Here is a 14,801-nt window from a genome sequence, read left to right as displayed (position 1 = left end):
CTAATTTTGAATTGCTTCTTTTTCTATGCCTCCATTAAAGCAGAAAAAAGATGGGGTATACTCTGTAGCAAGAAGTAGGGAAAAATACAGGGAGAGAATTGCTTTTGTAAAGCTCCTAGGCTATGTTAGATATTGAGAAATGTGAATAATTTCACTCAAAAAATTCATATTTCAACATCATACCTTGAAATCTTTTGGATATTATCCAGTGTCTGTTTGTTGGCACTTCTCTCATGAGTACTTGATATGCTGGCATATTAGAGTAATTGAAAAATCCTCGTTTATCCTATTCAAAACTCAGGGTATCGTTATGATTTTTCTACACCAGAATGCCACTTATTTTATTTTGTAACAGTTATTTCCATCAGTACTAAGTAACATATGCCCATAATAATTTTTAAAGTATGAGGGGCTATTTTATTTTAACTAATTATTGACATCAAGTTAAAACATGTCAGTATAAATTATTATTTTGTAATAACGTGCTGTATATGCACAAAGAAAAACCTATGCATTCTAAATAAAATTTGAAACTTTAACTTTCCCTAAGCTGATTTTTTCCCTAAACAAGCACTATGTGGAGTTTTCTTCGCAAAGAATCTTCTACAAGTTTGGTCCAACTGTGAATTTAGGCTTTTTAAGTATCAAAATTTCCCATAAATGGAAAAAAAATAATTTCAGTTAATCAGAATGCTAACAATGGAGATCATAGGTGGCTTTTCAGACATCCTAGGGCCAAGGTACTGAAGCTGTTCAAGACAAACATCCAGATATTTGAAGGCAAAGCTCAGATAAATAACCTTCCCAAGAGACCCTTCGGGCAGGGCAGAGGACAGGTGTGATTTGCTTAGTCTAGGGTTAGTTGCTGCAATTTTCGTCTGATACCTGATAAGTAGCATCTTTCTGATAATTTGGGAGTTTTAGCAGATACTTAGTATCTGACTAAATTAACTCTGGATTAATTGCCTTGGCAGGCTACAGTGATACCTGCAGCCTACTACTTTTGGGAGGTGGGAGAAGTGTGGACTTACAAGGGGAAGCAGGGCAGCAGTTTCAGGGGTACCAAGGCTTGATGGGCGAGGGCAAAGGGGAGAAGGAATCAGCCAGTGAGCTCCATTCATTCTTTAAGAAGTAGTCCGTTCTGTCGGCTATCAGCAGTTAATATTTTCATTAACAGAGAGAAGCAGGGAGATGTTGAGGAGCACAATTGCATATCATAGCACGCTTGTCAGGTAAGAGGCTGGTGTGTGTTAGTGTGCATATTACCAACACCCTCCTCTAATAATTGTTACCTTAGTCAGTGTGGGACTGCCTGAGTAAAGTGTTCCCCACGAGTCCCCACCAGTGCAGCATAGCATGACCAGCAGTCGAGTCAGCCCTGCAATGCCTGCCAGAAATACAGGTGCCCATGATTGCTTGCTGGCAAGCCAAGAGTCGGTATGATTTGCTTGGCTTTCCCCTAACGGGGAGGGGAAAATGGGAGAAGACATGACAGGGCTTGACAGTGAGAGGGAGATAGAGTTGCCTGCATCAGGAAAAAAATAGCTGCTTTTGCAGGAACAAGTGGTTAGAAAAACAAAAAATAAGCATTTTCAATACATTACAAACAAAATTATCTGCCAAAAGGGCAAGATAATTATCTTAATGTGATTTTTGACCAAGATAAATTTATGTTATTTTATAAACTGGGTAACAATTTGAATCTTATGCAAAACCTAGAAATAAATCTAAAAAATATGATAATGTAATAAAATTGAAATTATTAGCAGTCCAAGTGCCATACTTGAGGCAGTAAAACCTTTTAAGTTCCAATGGAAAATAGGCTAGTAAAACTGGAGTAAGTTACTCAACTTTAATCACTTGATAAATAGCTACAATGTTTGGAAGAATTGATAGTGTCATTATAGCAACATCCCTTTTTATAAACAGCCTGGTGCTGATTTGATTCTAATTGCTGCCAGAGGAACAGTATCAAAGTATGGTTGCTCCGGCAGTGTAACCTGCAGGGTGAGCAGGAGGGGGGGGATTAGCTGCCTGAAATGAAGAAAGTGCAGGTTTTTTGAAGGCACGGATTCTAATTCCGGGAGTGATGGAGGAGGCCGAATAAATTCAGTGGTAGGAGAAACTACAGGGAAAGTGCTTAAGGAAGAGAAAGCGTGAAGTAGAGAAAGTATGAAGTAGACAAAACAGGCTCCTCTGAGCACATGAAATAGTGGAAAAACAGTGAAAGAAATCAAGAAGTTTGAGCATGAACACATGCTTGCTTTTTCACCAGGAAGAATTTTCCTGCTGCTCTGGTGTGGCCTTGTCACCAAACCACAGCTCCACCTCCCTGGCTCTCAGCTTTGCTCTACCATGGATGTGATGACTTCATTTGCAGCCCCTGTTTCATAAATGGCTTTCCGTTATGGATGTCTTAATATTCTGCAAGCCCAGGATCAGACATCAAGGGCCTAATTTTTAAGACATTTATTAATTACAGCTTTTCCCTATGCTTTTGGGCACTGTGTCCACCTTCTGGTGTCCATGAATACACCTAAAAATCAAGACTACTTTTACACACTTGATCCTTAGCAATGCTGTGCTTCAGTTCTTCCTCTGCAAATCATGGATTTGACCCTTCTTGGGCTGCAGAGCTATTGAGGAGGCATCAGCATTATACCGATGACTGCTATGACATTTGAGGGCAATAAATTTACGTTTATCTGGAGAATAAGTCTCTAGAACACATGCTTCCAGGCTGGCTCTTCTTCCAAAAACTGCTAAGAAATTGTCTTATTTTGTGAATGGTAGCAAGAAAAGCAGGGTTCCATAATGAGAGGAGGAATGCATTTAATAGTTCTGTCATGTTAGCAACAAACCCAAGAATAAACAGAAATGCAAAGAGGAGAGGTACTTACCTTTTACACAAATCATTTGATAAGCTTCTCCCATAAAGACTGTGGGCTAAGTGAAATATGTAAAATAGCTTGTTGAAGAAAAAATTGGTTCAAGTGGGACTGAATGGCTCAAGAGATTAGTGATGGGATAATAGCTTTTCTCCATTTAAGTGGTAGACCAGTTCAAATCAATTCTAGGTCTCTAGAGACGGAAAGGTGTTGCTGTCCTGTGACTGCTTTGTAGTTATTTGAAATGATTTTTTGGTCTCAATCCCATCCTTAGTTGCCAGAAAATTATCCCCAAACCAATCAGCACTGAATTACTTTGAACTAACTGTGGTCTCCTCCTCCTAAAGATGCTCTGCCTTCAAGGCTGTGTGTATGAATAGCCATTGTATTATTTAGTGCTATATTGCTGATCAGGAATATTTTGTTTTCTGTGGAATGGACAGATTGCACAGAAGAAGAGAGATCCTGGAATACGATGCAGTGTAAAATTGTTCTTTAAAAAAATGCAATGGTTTGTTCTTTGGCGATTTCCTGGGAGGAGAGAGCTACTTTTGGACACCTTCAGCTACCCCTCTCTTGCACCCAGAGCTGCGTCTCTTCCACAGTGCATGAGCATGCCCGCCTGCCTGCCTGCAAGCTGTGTCAGGACCTTCCCCTACATAAATGTAAATCACAAAGCAGGGCCACAACTTAGGAAACAGCTATTGGTCATAAGTAAAAACTGGAAAATTCAAATTGGTGGCTTGCTCTCCAGGTTTGTTTTGAATGTGTGAAGCTGGACCAGTGAAGTGATGCTAGGGATATGCCAACTTACAGCAGCTCAGAATCTTGCCTATCAATTTTATTCTGAAAGATTATAACAAGTAAAATAGCAGACATTGATTATTCTGCCAAATGTAAAGATTAAGCAAACAGTAAGAAGCAATGCTTACCAAGCTGAGGAGAATTCGGATCTTTTAGTGGCTATAGCAGTAAGTCTAGAGCTAGTGAACCACACCAGAGTTCATATTATTCAGTGTACCAAAGAAGAAGGAGACCTGGGGTTATTAGAGAAAAATCCCAGCAGTTCTGTGTACATGGCTGCTGGGAAGAAAACAAACCGGACTTTAAGACAATGTAAAGGTGTTGGAGAATTGAAATCACATGGCTATAGTTACATTTTCTATAGACCTGATGCACTGTGGATTTGGTTGCAGTTGCCTTGCAGGAGAAATTTTATTTTTGTCTTAGCTCAGAATGCTTCATGTTTAAGAATGTTCATCAGGGTGGAAGGCTAAAGGGGTTAAGGAAATAAGACACAATAGAGGTGACCTATGGGAACTTTCATTATTATATGGAGCCTTGATGAGTGAAATGAGAGGAATTGCTCTCCATCATGAAAGGCTGAAATGTCGAGGGAGCAATCGCAGATTAATCTATTAAGTAGGAGGTTGAACCGTGTGACTCAAAAGGATGGAAATATATGGAATAAACTGCAGTGTGAAGTCACAATGATTTCTAAACACAGCCTTAAAGATACCCAGCTATGATTTTTACAATGAAACAGGGATATTTATATATGCGTGTATGTATGTCAGACAAAGTTTAAGCAGACAAAATGGGTCTCTTTCTGTTCAGCTACTCCCAATATTTGTAATGACTGGGCCTGAATGAGAAGTTCTGTTCTGATTTGTGTGGCTTTAACCAGAACAATGTGTCAGGAATTTTTCTTTTTTAAAAAACACACCAATAAAATGCCTCACAGCCAGTTTTCTCTGTGGTGATTTTCCCGTTTTGCTGTGACATTTTTAACTTGAATTTACTGTTTGTAAAAGGTGCTATTTGACAGCATTGTGTAACTGAAAGCCTCTTTTTATTGACAGATCATGCACACTCAAGGCTGGGGAAATTTCTCTATGTCAGCCTGGTGAGGGACACCCCTGCAGCCTGAAGGAACCAACTTCCAGGAGGAAAAATGGTACATCCAGGTCAGTGAGTCCAATCTTCTGTTAAATATCGCTGCGTGATTATTTTTAAAGAGCTCACATCTAAAGGATTTGGAGAGAGGCATGAAAAGTCACCCAACTGACAGGACTGCTATGGGTTATTTTCTCTCTTCTCCAGTAGTGATTGCAGCTTTCTGGAGTGTTAATGCTTTGTCCACTAGTGGCCGGAGTGAGGCTTGACACCAAGTAGCTTACCAAGTGCATTTTGGCGGAGTTGATCTGCAGGAGGTACCTACCCCTCACTGTGGTACTTGGGAAGTGAGGGTCTGTGGTTTGCTCAATGCCTGTCCCTGATGCCAATCTTTGGGCCTCAATGTTAATAATTTCATGAAGCTAACGTAGTTTCCGACTTTTACTTTTGCCAGCTTATTATAGCCTAGGAAGATGAGACGTGACTATGCTGAGATACAACCCCCAGTGATGGCACTTTATAATACTGTATAACTGGAGGATTGCTATTGTAGGCAGAGAAAAAGGCAATAAAGCAGCATTGATATCCTGCCTGCCCTCTTATAGGAGTTATTGAATCAAACCTACCAGAACTGCCAGACAAACAATTTGCAGCTGCAGTCTGAAGCCTGACAATGACACAGAATCAAAAAGAAATAGTTGGAGTGCATGGGCTTGTGAACTCCTCTGCGACCCACCACAGCAGGCTCCCTAGGATTGTTCTCCTTTTTCCGGTCTTTTCCCTGTACAATTCCTTCTCTTTTCCTCCCTTTTCCTCTCTCTCCCCCATTTTCTCTCCTGTGTCTTGCCATTTTCGGCTCCTCACACCTTTCCCCCTCCTCTTTCTTTCTTTCTCTCATTGCCTCACTGTTTCCTGCTGTTGCCTCTTGTTTATTTTTCCTTTGTGAGTTCTAGTGCCCTCCTCTGTTTCTCATTGTTTGTTTTCTCAATTCTTTTCCTTATTTTTGATTAATTTAATCTTCCCCCCACTGTTTCCCATACTCTCTCCTATTCTCCCTTCCCTGCTGTACCTTTTTTCTATTTAATTTCCCTCTCCATTTTATTACTAATTGTTTCTCCTTTTTCTGCCAATTCTACCTTCATTTTTCTTGAGCCATTTTTAGCCAGTAGCTAAGCTGCATGTTGCTCTTAGTCCTCAGATGTGAGGATTTAAACCTTTCCTGTGCACTAGGATTTCCAAAGTGCCAATCCAGCTCAACTAAGGGGAACTGATGTGGTTTGGCTCTAATGTCTACGAAGAGAGATACTGCAAAAGCCAGCGTAACAGTAGCACTCACAAATACTCTGTGGCTCATGAACCAGGCCTACACTCATAGTTGGATTCAAAGCTTATAAAATTAATGGGATCTGGATTAGACCTACAAGTACTGTCTTCCACACACTCAGGTCTTATCTGACTTCTGTCCTTTATTTCAATAGAAATCTCAATGCACTCAGTTTCTTACAGTATACAGTTTTGCTTTGGCTCATGGCATTGTTGGTTGTTTTTTTAAAATAATTATTATTCTAAAGCACATACAATTTATGTAAGGTTCAATGGAAAGGGGCTATACTGTGAATAATGTTCAGGCTCATATATATATTAAAAAACTTCCCAGTTTTTGCATGCTCATAACAATTATCTAGTATTTTGGGGAAGATGTTACATTTCCTTTCTTCTGTTGTAACCAGTGTCTAATCATTACCCTTCTATACTTTAGATGGGCAGTCTTCTAAATGGCTGGCAGGAAGGTAGATAGTACACGAGTCGTCGTCTTTTTTGCCACTCGTCATAAGTGTCAGTCTCAGGTTTTGTTCCAGGATTGGGTTTTTTTCAGTTTCTTGGTTTTTTTCAATTCCTTGATTTGCATACTTTCTCTGTTCCCTTTCCCCTACTACTTGCACTTAGGAGCATTTTGATTTGTTGTTCTTCATGACAATATTTCCCCACTTTCTTTTAAAAAGTGGTTGGTATTATTTGGCAGTCCTATGCTCTATGAGAGCCCCACCATGAAGTGACATCTCACAAGGAGGCTGCTACCCAAGCCAGCTCCCGTTGCTCTCCTCCTGGCACACCAGGGTAGTCCTGTTCCCGGAGGGCTCTGGAGCTGTATAAGCTGCCTGAGAAAGGGAGCAGAGTGCTCGCTCTCCCGTAGCTGACCACTGCCCAGGAACAAAGTCAAGCCCAAATCTTGTTGACAGGATGCCACCTCTCCCTGTGTAAAATTATGTACAATATGAGCGCGAAAGAAACCCTTCCTCTCCCATTTTGCCTTCCTTCTGTCTCTCCAGCTACTGCTCCTGTGGTGTTTGGTGCTGGTGAAAATGGAAAGAAAATCAGTTCCTCTATAAGCCAACCCTTTCTGCTCTGATTGGATTTTTCTCCTTTTGTCTGCTTCTTTATTTGATTTAAAACCTTAAACCCCTTGAAGGTTTTCCATTAAGATGTTGAGCACAATTTGGAATGGGGGGAGCAGTCAGAGCATTACCTAAAAAGTCCTAGTTTATTTTTAGCTAATGGAAGAGGAGGGCTGATTGGATTAGCCCAGCAATGTGAGTACCTGATGCAGACTGCTATCAACAGAGGAAGGGTTAAATATAGTTTCTTTCACTTTCTCTCACTCACCCCTTTTACCCTCTCCTGCTTTGCCTTTCTTCACCCAGTAACTGACACTTGCAACAGCAGTGCAAATTCCTGGGCATGTTCTAGTACTGGTCAATACAGGAGTAAATCTCACAGTCCCTCCTGCTGTTTCGCATTTGCTACCTGACAGCAGTAGATGCTCAGTAAGACCGAGGGGTAAGGTTTTAAAGCTTTAGACTGGGCTTTAGCCGTGTGACATCTATTAAAGCAATTGGGAGCCAGGTGGCTAAAACCCAGTGCAATTCTTTGTAATGGTACCCCTGAGAGCGCCCATCTCCTTTTAGCACTACTATTGATTAGGCAATTCTTGACTTTGAGGAACACAATTGGTGTGTGCATCAAGCTTCTTTTCCTCAATTTGGCCTGGTTTGAAATTAATCGTTCACCTTGAGCCATTTTCGTAAGCAGCTTTAAGCTTCGATAAATTTCAGTGTGATTTGATTTTTCTATCACTTTTCTCTATGGAAGCCTGTTGTTTACTAGTCTTCTCTAGGACATCTCCAGAGCTGTTTGGTCTTTATCCTCCACTCCCGCATTGATCCTGGTACGTTGTCCAGTGTGATTGTTCAAGGTCGGTAAAATGCAGGGGGCTTTATTTAAGGGCTGCACACAATGCACGGTTGGCAGTATTGAGGCCAATTCAGTAGGAGCAATGCATTTGATGAAGTAGATAGTGTTACCTTTTAGAATATTGTCCAGACCCTGCCTCTGTCTTGACTGAAATGATGTGGTGTTCTTAGAGGGAGCACATAAACCATAAGTTCCTCCTAATTTCAGAAACTCTTCATGAGTATTTGTTATTTTCTAGGGAGTGAAATACCACACAAAGGTACATGAATTTATATTGATGTTTCTGAGAAGGTAAAAATAAATATGTAAAACTAAGGAAGGTAGTTCCCCAACCATCTTACCTTTTGCACTTCCCTTTCAAAATAGTCCCTGTTCCTCTTTATTTCTCTAAAGTTTAGGAAGATTCTTTAGCTCATCATGCCATCATTTGTGGAGAGGCAGCACAGGCTCTGCATGCAAATGTGCCTTTTGCTTTGGGAGTTTAGTGGTTTACACTAAACACATTACAGTTTTACACATTACAGTTTTTTATATGGGTTTTCCCATGTGTTTCTTTTGGGTGTTCTAGAGTACTCTTGTGAACTGTTAGGTAATGCTAAGTACTGCCAGCCACAAGTGACTGGCATTGAATAGCTTTTTCCTGCAATAAAACACAACCTGAAAGCTGGGCTGGACTTACATGGAAAAAGCTATCAAACCAGTCCAGTACTTCAGCAGCAAGGTAAATCTGTGTGAAGGCTCTAGAGTCTGCTGCTGCATCACTTCTCTCAGTGCTGCTCCTTGCCTCCTTGTAACACGCTTGCTCCTCTGAGTGATTAGGCCAGAGAAGGTGGTAATTAACAGTTCTGTGTTGCTGGAGGACCTTCGTTGGGATGTTTAGGTGTGGGATGAGATGCAAACAAGAGCATTGGAGATGGAAAAGAAGTTCAGAAATATTGGCTTCAGAAAAATGAGTGTTTCTTATTCCTGTTTCTGTTCAAAATGGGATAAAGAAGCTCCTGAGGTGTCACAGGCAACCTAGGAAGTCCATCACCTCCTTGCCCAAGAATGTTGATTTAGGACCCCCACAAGTGGTTTTATAAGACATCCCTGTCTGTGTTGAGCTTGGAAGTTGTTAAAGCCCAAAACATTCTGTTTGAACAAGCTGGTGTATTCCAATGAGAAGTTGTTTCAACTGAAAATTCACAGTAAGTTCTACTGTAAATTCAGCTCATCATGAGCCGAGTGTGAAATGTGATGCCAAGATTACAAAGACAGCATTACTGTAGGACTTTGATGGAGCTCCAAAGGAAAGAAAAGTATGCACCACTTCTTCCATTCCAGTCAAGTTCAATGGAAGTTTTTCTGGAAGGATATTTTTATAAATCTCAGCAGAATGACAAATTACAAATTCAGTTAAATATATTTTTTTAATGTGAAATGATGCAGAGCACAATTAGTGCAGAAAAATGAATAGTGAAAAATCTGAGCTGGATTGCCTAAACCTATGAAAAAATGCACGCAACTTTGGTATTGAAGGCCTTGCCAAACTAATTAATGAAACATATGCAAACATACTTTGTATTTCATTAGATCCTTAGAAATCAGTATGGGGAATCTGCTCGGAAAAGGCATTTGATCTTTAAATTGTTGCTGTTGCAACAAATCACATCTATATGCTCTTTTACATTCACAGCTGATGTCATGCCACAAAGTCTGAGATATATAAAGAGCTTTATATTTGTATTAAAACCTCCTCTATTTTAATTGAGGTTTGTCAGTCACGCATCTGAAACTGGTGTTTTTCCACAAATATTTTAAGCGAAAATAGCTTCTGTGCATAGAACTAAAACAGATATTCCCCATGTAGGTAGCACTTGCCATATGGGAGGTACTGCAGACATAAAAATGCTGAAGGCCAGAAGGGAAGCTCCTTCTTCCAGGGTTCACTGAGTGGGCTCATGATCTGTTGTGACTCTCACTCTCTTCAATGTTATTTCCATTTTACAGACCGAAACAGAGGGCCAAAGAGGTTGGGAGAGCAGAGTCATGCTTTGATGGTGAGACAGGAGAATGTGCACGTAGCTCTCTTCAACTGGCTTTTGATTCTTTTGCATTGTGCTCTCCTTTTTAGCCAAATTGCTATTCGGTCTTTCAGATTGGGGGGTAGCAGCAAAGATCAATAGTGAAAGGAGGAATTAATACCAAATTTGCTTCTACCTTTGGTGCAGTCCTGTTTATTTGCCAAGAAGGTACAAGGCCCTGTTGCCTTTCCTGAGCATAGGAAAAATTCTACAGTGGTTAATGAATTTGCTATCAGGTCTAAAGCATCCCTGAGCCAACACTCTTTTCTGCTACTGTCATTTTTGGGTTTGTTTTTTCCCCCCAGCTCATGCTTAAGTGTGTCTGAGATCCTTTGTCTTGCCTGTTTCAGCATTGCAATACCAGTTTTGAAAGTAACCATTTGGTTCAGCTGCTGCTTAAAACGCTTTGCTATCTCTCTGTTTTGGATAAAGGCTCCTGTTGTTTCATGTAGCTGATTTCTTAAAGGACCTTATTTTTCCCTATATAAAGGGAAATAAAGGGCTGTAAATGTGTCCACAGATCTAAGCGTGGCTTCATTAACTCCTCCACAGGAAAATGTTTAAGTATGTTAAAGTATTCATTATAATATAAAAGTGAAAAACAGTTGTGTCCAGATACTCTTAGCTAAGATAAAACATTGCTGCTGCCCCTGACCTCAATGGAGCAGCACCGCTTTATGTCAACAGAAGCTGTTGTCTATTAGCAGTTTTACTCCTGTCAGTGACGTTGACTCTCCATTGTTTTTCTTCCCCTTCTTCTCTGTCGAGGTGGGTTTGGTCCACACATTCAAATACAGGCTCAGGAGGATTATTTTTTTTTTTAATTCTCCATATGAAAAATTTAACAAATGGGCATCACCTATTTAAAGAACTAAATTTTCTGTCACCAAAGGGCTGCTGTCGTCAGTGCTACAGTTATTCTCCATAAGCACCAAAGTTCATTGGTGATCTCTTTGGTATGCTACATTTCATAGTATCAAAGCAGCAAGTCAGTTACAACTGCTCTATTTAGATCTGTTTCCTGTCCTCTAATCTGGGATGTATCTCCCAGTAAAATAGGCAGGGGATGTTTCCTGATAGTTCTGTCAGCAGTTCTCCCCAGAAACCGCAAAAGATAGATCCCAGATCAATCCATAAAGCTGAACAGAGTTTTCCCCAGAAATGCTGAGGGGGAACGCCTGGGACTTCTCTCCTACTTTTACCATGGAGATAAGGAGCAAATGTACCAAGCTGCATTAAACACTCATGGCTTGGTTTTGCCAGGAGATAGTACAGGTGCTTTTGTGGTGCCTTCCAGCGTATCAGTGTCTGAAATCCTGGGAAGAGGAGTGACGAAGCAAGATGACGAGGCTATTATATCAGTCTAGTCCTGAGGCATCCAGCTAAAACAATGGCTGCAGTGTCCAGGGAAGGAATGTATTTAAGATAACTGTAATATCTCACAGTCTTTGTGCCATGCTGTCTGTATGTCTTTCCCCTCAGGGTGCCCAGGAGCTTCAGCTTAGTGTAGCAGGGTGCTCTGGGAGGCATCCATGAACACGCCATCCCCGAGGCAGAGTGCCTTGCTGAGGGATGTGTTTGAATGACACATTGCGGTTCTCAGTGGGGAAGTTTTAGTTTGGTTTCCTGTGGAACAGAATACCCAAGAAGAGAATAAAATCAGCATTTGGAAAACATTCTGTCCCTCTCTACACTGATTTTCCAAAGCTGCTTTTCACTGCATGCCTAGAAGGTCCCATTCAATTAGGAAATGTAGAAGTGCATGTACATGGTTTAAAGCAGTGCATGGGAAGCTGTTCTATTTTCCAGGCTCTTAAAGAATGTGACCACAGAGGATATCAACACAGATTTGTGGGATCATCTTAGAAAAGGTTGAATATAAAATTTTGTTTGCAAATACATATGCCATCAAAATTTGATTTACCAATGCTGTTTACCATTTGATCAGATAAAAGAATATTAGCTCTTAAAAATGAGGCGCAAACTGAATTCCCTTTTCAATGCAGTATATAATAATACCGTATTTCTCTGGGCTTGTATAGCTCCTTTTGTCATCCAGACACATGCAGAAGTAGCCTTTGAGCCCCTTCCCACTGTTTCAACACAACAGTTGTTTAAAACAGCAGAAGGCCAGGTGTAGAGAGAGTTATGAAGCTTTGAAATGTCCTTCTTTGGTTTAAATGCTCCTGCCAGCAGCTATTCCCCTGCTCCACTGCTGGAATTAACTACAGTGAGCGACCCGTGGAACGCTCCCGCAGCACCTCTGACACTGCGCTCTGACGTGGGGAGGCAGAAGCACGTGTTGCTCTGTGTGGCTGGTAGGGAGTAGCTGGGATGGCAGTGCCTGGGACCACCGCAGCAACATTCCCAGGAGACTCTTGTCATCAGGATTAGGGCTCTGTTTTCATATGGAGACTCGGTCCAAATCAGAATAAATCCCTCTATTCTGATCGTGTAGCATATTACAACAGAATAACATCAAACCTGATCCAAAGTTCACTCCATTGGTGTTTTTCTTTAGCCGCACTGGGCTCTGAAAGAAACTCAATAAATGGCCTATGAGTAAAATTGTATAGAATGATCAACATGCAACTGTCATGCTGCATTTGTCTCATGTCGTTAGTCATTATGAAAGCCTGCATAATTCTGGAGCATAACAACAATTTCCACACAGCAAATTGCAGATTGTGTTTGCCAACCCACAAAACATCATAATATTTATTTTGAAACTTTATAATGCTATCAAGGGCAAATTCACTTTACCCTTACAAATAGCCCTGTCGAGACAACTTAGATTACGCGTGCGAGCAAAAGTGGGCAGAACTTGGCTCTGGGCACAAAAAAAGCAAAGCTGGCTTCCTCCTGTGGTGGAAATAGAGAACGTGTAAGCCCAGAGCTGGGGAGTTATGTTACTGGCAAGCGTACCACCAGGGACCCGGCGAGAAATGTCAGCATGCAATTGAGATAATGGTACTCTGGCTCCCCAAATTCGTACCTTGTTCACTTCCTACCTCGGTCATTTGGAAAGACTGCCTTTCCGCAGGTTTCATGCGAAGCACAGCATCCCACAGTGCACCTCTGTACTTCTGTGGATCAAGTTTATCAATGGTGTGGATGAGCTTACCACTATCAGAAACGGCAGCCCCATTTTTTGGAGTTAGACCCACTCAAAAACTAGTTTGTATGTCTGATTTTTATTTGGATTATCAAAGGATTTTTAAAGTGGTTTTATTATTTAGTGCTGTAGACATCACTGGGTTTAGGCTCAGTTTTAGGTCGAAAGGGTTTTTTTTTTACGTTCCATCACCTATCTTGACAGATTCTGTGTGTGCCAGAGGCAGTCGTCTTAACCCTGGATCAAAAGCTAATCTCTCTTGCTTTAGTAAAACCTTTTCCTCTAATTCTCTCTCTAGTAAATTATATTCTGTTCTTTGCCCTTGAATAATTTAAAAATGTATAGAATAAAGTGTGCGTGTGGGGGGGTTCTGTTCCATTGAGCGATACCTGGTAATCAAAATACTGCATTCATATCTTGCTGCAATGATCTCATTTCTATTGGGACAGCACTCCTGTGAGCACAGGCCCGTGTTGTATTCATCCTGTTACAACCAGATAAACTCATAATGTAGACAGATAAGAGCTATGCTCATTAATCTATTAATTGCCTATTGTCAGTTGTCAATATGTTTCGCTTGATGGGAAGCTGGAAGATTAGTTTGTATTGTGAGGATGTAGATTTTTGTTCTGTATTACTATTATTTTATTTTGATGTGTGGAATACTACGAAATGACATTCAAGCTGGTAGCGTCTCACTCGAACAGAGTAGAGCTGGATGCTTTTTAAGTTTCTGAAACCAGAAAAATGCAATGCCCCAAATGGCTGTGAAATAAAAAGTGTATTTTCAATCAGAGGACCCCCGCAAGAGCTGTGACTGTGTTGAGTAACACATTTTTTACGATGGGCATTCAGGACATCCTTAAAGTCAACACAGCCTGAGATACCCTGATTTCCCGGGGAAGCTGAAGCTCTGTGGGGACTTCATTGTTCGCTGGAAATTTGAGACTGATTTTGTCTGTGACTGGAGCTGCTGGAGCAAGATTTTATTATAATTGTGTGACCTTTAATACACCATGAAGAGATTTCAAGTTCTCTATTTTCCTAGCCTATAACAAATCAAATGTTTAACTATAATGTACAGTCACCGAGTTTACACCTTAAGAAGGGTGATTTTCAAGGGCTTATCTCTACAAAGAACAGTGGAGCAGAGACAGTTTCGGAAAAAAGGAAAAAAGAAGGGAGAGGAACATCATAGAAGCACTTTATAGACCTATTTGAATCACAGCTTTAAGTCATTTATATCACGGCCAAAAAGCCCATCCATGTGTGCATTTAATAATGATGGCCAATTCTGAACGGAGACTGGAAATTTTCCTCTCTGTGGCAGGAAGCAAAAAAACCCCTCACTGTTTCTGAGTTGGTAACTTGACCTGTTTGAATCGCTTTATTACTTGCGAGACTGTCAGCCAGGTGGCCAGCATTTAAACTCTGAGGACAGATCTGGGAATTGATTTCTGTGGAACTACCATAGTTAAGAGCAGCTGATGATTAGGCAGCTCAGGCATTTTCTAGGCACACTTAGGCAGCCCTGTCTGACAAAGCAAAGCTCATCCATGGGGCAGCGATCTTCATGCCATCCATGCA

General features: G+C 40.9%; 1 long non-coding RNA gene across 1 annotated transcript in view; it reads left to right on the top strand.

Moving 5' to 3' along the window:
* The window catches only part of LOC142601930 (uncharacterized), a 147,097-nt gene that overhangs the window by 40,865 nt on the left and 91,431 nt on the right, over positions 1-14,801 (top strand). Inside the window, exon 2 of the long non-coding RNA XR_012835506.1 lies at positions 4,751-4,855. This is a non-coding gene — a long non-coding RNA (uncharacterized LOC142601930). The remainder of the gene's footprint in view (positions 1-4,750; positions 4,856-14,801) is intronic.

This window comes from Balearica regulorum, chromosome 5 (assembly GCF_011004875.1).
Source record: "Balearica regulorum gibbericeps isolate bBalReg1 chromosome 5, bBalReg1.pri, whole genome shotgun sequence".
Lineage (NCBI taxonomy): Eukaryota > Metazoa > Chordata > Aves > Gruiformes > Gruidae > Balearica > Balearica regulorum.
The sequence above is the reverse complement of the archived record's forward strand: the minus strand, read 5'-3'. Positions and strand labels throughout refer to the sequence as shown.